The sequence below is a fragment of the Mandrillus leucophaeus genome, unplaced genomic scaffold (genome assembly GCF_000951045.1).
Source record: "Mandrillus leucophaeus isolate KB7577 unplaced genomic scaffold, Mleu.le_1.0 Scaffold161, whole genome shotgun sequence".
In the NCBI taxonomy this organism is placed as follows: Eukaryota; Metazoa; Chordata; class Mammalia; order Primates; family Cercopithecidae; genus Mandrillus; species Mandrillus leucophaeus.
This window is the reverse complement of record NW_012101599.1, coordinates 349,665-358,215: the sequence shown is the minus strand read 5'-3', so window position 1 is coordinate 358,215 and position 8,551 is coordinate 349,665.

The window sequence follows — 8,551 nt, the reverse complement described above, 5'->3', positions numbered from 1 at the left end:
AAAAAAAAAGAGCATTCAAAAGGTAGCCTTTCCCAGCTGTGATAGACAGGGTTGGCCACAGGGCCAGGGTGGTAAGATGAGCCTGGGAAAACTCTTAGGTATTAATCATGAAGGAACGTTTACCAGCATGGCTTCACACTATGACTAGGCTGTACATATCAATTTTGCTTTTTAAGGGAGAAACTTGAGTTTTTGTTTTTTTTTTAATAAGTAGAAGCAGATTTTAAGATGTTATAAAGTCAGACTCTTGGCTTGCCAAATATAGGACAGTGTTTCTCTATCATTTCCTCCCTTCAACACATGACAGATTTGAAATATCCATCAACTTACTGTAACATACTGGAACCATACTTTAAAGATGTGCTTTCTGAAAAGCTTAATTTTCTCCCTTCAACATATGACAGATTTGAAATATACATCAACTTACTGTAACATACTGGAACCGTACTTTAAAGATGTGCTTTCTGAAAAGCTTAATTTGTGAACTCAGATTTAGTGGCATGGATTCCCTGACTTAAATACTCATTTGATAAACATTATGCCAGGAAATGTGCTGAGGAAACAAAGGCAACCAGACCCTGCCCTTGCTCTTAGACAGTTTACGTCTGGTAGAGCAACATAAAGACCAACTTGAGAACAGAGAATGTTAAAATGCAGATTCTCTCGTTCAGAGTCCAGCTTAGTAAGTGGGGTCACGAATCTGCATTTCAGTAAGCCCCCAAGGTGATTTTGTTGCAAGTTGTCAGGTTTATATTTTGAAAAACACTGATCTGGTGGGAGAGAGAACTCAAGATTGTGAATGAGTTCAAGATTAGGTACTCATTCCTCTGATTCTTCCTGAAATACTTGGGGTAAACAGTTCTTGGATGCAAAAGCAAGGTAATCTGAAAGCCACAGTCAAGATTATCTTCCAAAGGTGGATTGGGAAGACTGAGAATGCCATGGATTAATGTAGCTTTCTGTAAACTGGGCATATATTGATTTGTGAGAGGAGGAGGTATCAGAAGATCCCAAATCTTCAATCTATTTGTTCAGCAAACATTTGTTGAGTGTCTGTGTTGTTCCAGTTGCTCTCAGGCATACCATTCTGTTTAAAGGAAAATAATCCCTTCACCTGTGTCCTAAATCCTACTACCTCCTGTTTTCCCATAGGAATTGCTTTATTGGTTGTCAGCTTATTTTCTTGTATCTTCAATCTTTCCTCTGCTCATTTCAACGTATAAACACCTCGTTTCAACATATAAACACGTTTCAACCTGTCTCATCTGAAAAATAACATCTTCTTTGACCCCTGTATCTACACTTTCTCTGACCATATCTGCTCTGTCTTCACAACCATGTGAGGATGCTTTTGGTTGCATGTAGCAGTAATACAACTCCCACTGGCTTAAACAAAAGGAAATGTCCTGTTTTATGTGTGTGAAAAATCTTTAGGCAGAGCATGGTTCAGTATCTCAATCACCTTTGTAGGACCCTGGTTTCTCTCTGTCCCTCTCCTCTCATTTAATCCTTACTCTCTACTTGAGGCCCACTCCCCACCCAACCCCACTCCCCACCCAACCTAGCAGCTCTAAATTCTTTTCTTTTTTTTTTTTTTTTTTTAGACGGAGTCTCACTCTGTCGCCCAGGCTGGAGTGCAGTGGTGCGATCTCCACTCACTGCAAGCTCCGCCTCCCGGGTTCACGCCATTCTCCTGCCTCAGCCTCCCGTGTAGCTAGGACTATAGGCGCCCGCCACCTCGCCCGGCTAATTTTTGTATTTTTTTAGTAGAGACGAGGTTTCACTGTGTTAGCCAGGATGGTCTCGATCTCCTGACCTCGTGATCTGCCCGTCTCGGCCTCCCAAAGTGCTGAGATTACAGGCGTGAGCCACCGCGCCCGGCCTAAATTCTTTTCTTATTGTTGCATTGACAATGTGAAGAAGATCTTTCATAGTAGCCCCCAAAGAAGAGAGAGGAAGCTTGACTTTTCAGAAGGACTCAAGACTCCTGGGTAATACTGTATGTGCTGCAATGACTACCAGTGTGATCATACATCTCCCTGTCACCACATCTTTGTGCATGTCACTCGCACACTGAGTCTGGGCTTGAACGTGTGACTGACTTTGGCCATACCTTTTTATGTGATGCAAGCAGAGATTTGAAAATTGTTCTTTGGAACCTTAGACCTCCATGTGAGAAGCATGAAGATGGAGAGACCATGTGGAGCAGAAATGAGCTGTCCTAGATAAGCGCCACCTCATTCCTATGACCAACTGGCCGTCCTTAGACCTGGACCATTGGATCTTAGCTGAACCAGTCCAGACCTGAAGAACCACTCAGCCAACTGACAGAACTGTGAGAAGTAAAAAGAAGTTTGTTGTTTTAAACTATTCCACTAAATTTTGGGATAGTTTGGTTTTGTAGCAAAAGCAAGTTTACACACTGGGTTGCTTGTCTATCCCTGACCCAATCACTGTGCTAGAGGGATTGGCTCATTGGATTAAGCCAGTTAGGACTATCCTTGAAGGTGGCCTTAGAGTCAATCCCACTCAAACTGGCTAAGAACAGGGAGATTCCCTGAGGAATCTGTTTCAGGACAGGAGTTTGGTTCCTGATTGTCTCATCCTTCAGGCATGTGCAGGCCTGAGGAATACAACAGACATGGGTCTGTAGAGCACTGTCTGCTGTCATGCTCCTTGAAAGGCTGAGGAGGACATACAGGAGCTCTGATCTAAGAGCCAGTCTGTCCTAAAGTCTTTCAGCTGGTGTCAGGATCTGTTATGAGAGTTCAGGAGCTTCAAAGGTCCATGAGGGATTCCAGAGGGCTTAACTGGAGACCTGCCGGGTTCTTTTGGATCTTTCCCTGAATTTACCTAGGAACCAGTTTCAAGAGTTCCTGTGGGAGTTTTTTAGGGAAGGAGGAGATGGGAATAGGGAATGTGGGGTAGGTAGGCAAGGTTGACAAGGCCTCAACTATAGTATCTGGGGTCCAGATTTCTGCCTGAGTGTCCTTGTGTTCTGGACCTTAAAGTATAAGCTCTGTCCCTGGCAGGTCTCAACTCTGAGGGAATGAGGTGATTAGGGGTCTCTCCCCATAGGCTCTGTTACCTGTCATAACAACTTCATACACAAACACCGTAGCTCAGCCTTGTATGCACTGGCTTCATCCTAAAAATTCAGCAGTAATCTCATGTCTTCTCAAAAGCATCTTCATCTCTCCCCAGTTAACTATTATTTTTTCTTTAGCCCCCCTACTGCATTCTTCTGTTCATGTGTCTGTCAGGCTCTATGGAAAGTAATGGGGGGTTATGTTATGCCCCTACTTCCACCTCACTTTTCCCTTCTCTTGTTTGATGTAGCAATTAGGATTGCACTAAACCCCACATGGACATTGCACTGCTGCCCCCAAATTGACCCGTCACAAGGAGCATTTCAGTTGCTTCACTAAATATAAAGAGGCTGAATCCTATTAAAAATCAGAATGTCAGTTTGTGGCTGGGCGCGGTGGCTCATGCCTGTAATCCCAACACTGGGAGGCCAAGACAGATGGATCATGAGGTCAGGAGATCGAGACCATCCTGGCTAACATGGTGAAACCCCGTCTCTACTAAATATACAAAAAATCAGCCGGGCGTGGTGGCGGGCACCTGTAGTCCCAGCTACTCAGGTGGCTGAGGCAGGAGAATGGCGTGAACCTGGGAGGCAGAGCTTGCAGTGAGCCGAGATCACACCACTGCACTCTAGCCTGGGAGACAGAGAGAGACTCTGTCTCAAAAAAAAAAAAAAAAAAAAAAATTAAAATGTCAGTTTGCATTTAAAATAATCATCTTGGCCAGGTGCATTGGCTCATGCCTGTAATCACAGCACTTTGGGAGGCCAAGGCAGACAGATCACTTGAGGCCAGGAGTTCGAGACCAGCCTGGCCAACATGGTGAAACCCCATCTCTACTGAAAATACAAAAATTAGCTGGGTGTGGTGGCACACTCCTGTAATCCCAACTACTTGGGAGGGCGAGGCATGAGAATCACTTGAACCCAGGAGGTGGAGGTTGCAGTAAGCGAAGATTGTGCCACTGCACTCCATCCTGGGCAACAGAGTGAGACTCTGCCTCAAATACAAATAAAAATAACCTCTGTCTGTATGTGTGTGTAACATTACTTAATCATTATTTCAGCAATGCAAGGGGATTTCAATGTGAAATCATATTTAATATAATATTCAACTTTAATATTCAGTGTTAAATAATATTAAGATAATATCAATAGGCCAGGCACGGTGGGTCATACCTGTAATCCCAGCACTTTAGGAGGCCATGGCGGGCAGATTACCTGAGATCAGAAGTTCAAGACCAGCCTGGCCAACATGGTGAAACCCCATCTCTACTAAAAACAGAAAAATTAGCCAGGCGTGGTGGTGCACGCCTGTAATCCCAGTTACTCAAGGAGGCTGAGCCAGGAGAATGGCTTGGATCCAGCAGGTGGAGGTTGCAGTGAGCTGAAATCATGCCACTGCACTCCAGCCTGGGTGACAGAGCAGTACTTTGTCTCCAAAAAAGAAAAAAAGAAAAAGATATCAGTAGATACCAAGAGAGTATCCGATATCTATCTATTCCATGGCTATTTCTACTGCAAATTTTATGTAACTAGTGTAAAAGTTAAGAATGTGGTTTATGTAAAAAATAGAAAACCTAACAAAGATTGGCTTTAAAAGCAATGGCTAAAAAACAATACTAACAATTGTCTGGGGAATAGTGGGTGGATGGAGTTTTAAATAGCAGAATATTGATAATTGTTGAAGATGAGTGATGGATTCACAGGGGGGGTTATACTACTTTTTTTACTTTTTTTTTTTTTTGAGACAGGGTCTCACTGTCACCCAGGCTGGAGCACAGTGGTACAATCTCAGCTCACTGTTAGCCTCCACCTCCTGTGCTCAGTGATCCTCCCACCTCAGCCTCCTGAGTAGCTGGGACTACAGGTGTGCGCCACCATGCTCAGCTAGTTTTTAATATTTTTTTGTTGAGAATTGGTCTCACTATATTTCCCAGGCTGGTCATGAACTCTTGGGCTTAAGTGATCCTCCCACTTTAGCCTTGCAAAGTGCTGGGATTACAGGGATGAACCACTAAATGTTTGGGATTTTCCATAATAAAAAGTTCCTTATTTATTTATTTATTTTTGAGATGGAGTCTCACTCTGTCGCCAGGCTGGAGTGCAGTGGCGCGATCTCCACTCACTGCAAGCTCCACCTCCCAGGTTCACGCCATTCTCCTGCCTCAGCCTCCCGAGTAGCTGCGATTACAGGCGTGCACCACCACGCCTGGCTGATTTTTTTTTTTTTTTTTAGTAGAGGCAGGGTTTCACCGTGTTAGCCAAGATGGTCTGGATCTCCTGACCTCCTGATCCGCCTGCCTTGGCCTCCCAAAGTGCTAGGATTACCCATTTTATAACTGGCTTATCTGGGTTTTTTGCTGTTTTAGAAATGAGATCTTTCTTGGGCATGTGGTTTGCAAATATTTTGTCAGTATATATATATAATATTTTGAATTCATATATTTATATGAATTCAAATTCAAAATTATATATATTTAAAAGTATATATTTTGTTGCAAATTTTTATATTTACATATATGTATTTATATGTGTGTATATATATAAATATATAATAAACCCTTGTTTTCAAGAAAGAGATCTCTTAACTCTTTCATCTGTTATTTCTTGGGGCAGTGAGCTCAGAACCATTTTTTGTTTTTAGGAAAGGCCTGATGTTGCCTGAAGTATGGCTAGCAGCAGGGTGATAGTCAAGTATACACCGGAATTTTTAAATGATAGATCAATACAAAGGATTCTTCCTTTCTTTTTTTTTTCAACTTTCAGTTGAAAAGTACTCTTCAGAGAATATCAGAGAGCTCTCACAGGGGTGAAACGTTTTGAGTTTGGGAAAAACTTCAGCCACATTTAAGCCCTTACAGTGCATCATCAGAAAACTTGCACATTGGAGACGTCCTGTGATAATACCGTACACAGGGAATCTCAGTTCTCAGTCTACCTTCAATATACATCAGAGAACTCACATAAAGGAGGAGTCCTATGTGTATCTTGAATGTCAAAAATTCTTCTCTAGGAGGTCATCCCTTTTACATCAAATAAGTCACAAAGTTGAGAAAACCTATGAATGTAATGAATGTGGGACAATTTTCCCTGAAAATAATCTCTTACAGTTCATCAGAGAACAACTCAGAGGAGGACCCTTTGAATGTACTGAATGTGGGAAATCTTTCTGTAGGAAATCAAACCTTATACTTCAGAGAATTCACACAGGGAAGAAACCCTCTGAATGTAATGAATGTGGTAAAGCTTTCAACTAGAAATCAGGCCTTAGACTGTATCAGATAACTCACAAAGATCAGAAATCCTATAAATGTGATCAACGTGGGAAACTTTTCAGAGTTTTCAGGCGTAAAAAGCCATCAGATGAATCACACAAGGGAGAAATCCTATAAATGTGATGGAGTAGGGAAGATTTCCCCCAGAAGTAAAACCACGAAAAGAATCAGAAAACTCACAGGGATGAAACTTACAAACGTAATGCGCATGGAAAAGCTTTCAGCCACACATCAAACCTTGCACTGTATCAGAGAACTTACACATGTGAATGGGCCTGCCAGTGTCAGGGATCTTGGAGTACTTTTAGGCAGATCACAGTTCCAAGAACATCAGAGAACTCATGGGAGGAATTCTATAAAGGTGGTGAATGTAGGATAACTTTCAGCCACAAGTCAGAGCTAAGAAAAGGTTGGAGAACTGTCAGGGGACCGAAACCTTTTTAGCAAATGAACATGGAAGTTTCTCATTAAACATATGATAACTTTTTTTTTTTTTTTTTTGAGACAAGGTCTTGCTCTGTCTTCCAGGCTGCAGTGCAGTGATGCAATCATGGCTCACTGTAGCCTCAACCTTTGAGGCTCAAGTGATCCTCCAGCCTCACTCAGAGCAGCTGGGGTTACAGGTGCATACCACCATGCCTGGGTAATTTTTTTAAAAATGTTTTTCTTAGAGATAGAGTCTCACTATGTTGCCCAGGTCGGTCTCAAATTCCTGGGCTCAAGGGATCCTCCTACCTCAGCTTTACAAAGTGTTGGGATTACAGGTGTGAGCCACTATGCCCAGCCAACATAAGAGAACTTTCACTGGAGGGAAAGCCTTGAAAAGTATTGCGTGTGGATAGTCTTGTAGCCACTAAGTATAAGTTTAGTCTGTATTGGAGTCAGATAATTTACCCAGGAAAGAAATGTTATGAAGGTAATGAATATAGACAATATCCTATATGAACTAAACCTTTATAAACTTACACTGTGGAGGAATCCTGAGAAAGAAATGAAAAGATGAATGCTTTCTGTCCTTGATTGAACCTCACTGAGCAGAGAATTTACACAATGGAGAAAACCTAGAATGTAACAAATGTGTGACAATCTCAGCTCAAACCCACCTTTCTCAGTGCAACAGATAATGTATACAGGCTGAGTGCAGTGGCTCATGCCTGTAATCCCAGTGCTTTGGGAGGCTGAGGCGGGTGGATCACCTGAGGTCAGGAGTTCGAGACCAGCCTGGCCAACATGGTAAAATTCCGTCTCTATTAAAAATACAAAAATTAGCCAGGTGTGGTGGTGGGTGCCTGTAATCCCAGCTACTCAGGAGGCTGAGGCAGGGAGAATTGCTTGAGCCAAGAAGGCAGAGGTTGCAGTGAGCTGAGATTGTGCCACTGCATTCCAGCCTGGGTGACACAGCAAGACTCCATCTCAAAAAAAGAAGAAGAAGAAAAAAAAAAAGAAAATGTATGCAGCAGTAGAGACCTCATAGTATATCAGCCAGACCAAACAAATCATATGAAGGTAATGGATGTGGGAAATCCTTCTTCCAGAATGCAACCATACAATGTGATACATAAATAAAAAGTAAATATAATTAAAAGAGACCACTATGGCACCTACTTGTGGGTTTGCATATTCTTGTGTGTTCACCAAGAAGTATTTCCTTTTGTGCCTAGGCCAACAACCAGTCTACATTTCCCAACCACTCTTCCATTGATATGAGGTAGTGGAATGTGGATTTCAGTAGTAAAACAAGTCCTATGAGAGATAGCTTCATTCTGTATTTTTTTTGCTCTCCTTGTTCCTATACTAGAGATGAGAAATACCATATGGAAGGAGCCAAGGTTCAAGAATCACTGTGTGGAACAGTTTCCTTATCTTCCTTCTCTGGCAGCCTTTTTTGAGGAATAAACAAACCTGTTCTCTGCTGAGCTGTTATAGGTTTGGGTCTACTTGTTACTGACATATCCTAGACATCCCTCAGCTGATACAAGCTAAGAATATGACTTCCTTGAAAAGCGTGAAGTTGATACGTGTCTTAGTCCATTTGCATTGTTATAAAGGAATACCTGAGGCCGGGTAATTTATAAAGAAAAAAAGTTGATTTGACTCATGGTTCTGCAGGCTGTACAAGAAGCATGGCACCAGCATTTTCTTCTGGTGAGGGGCTCAGGTTGCTTCCACCTATGACAGAAGGGGA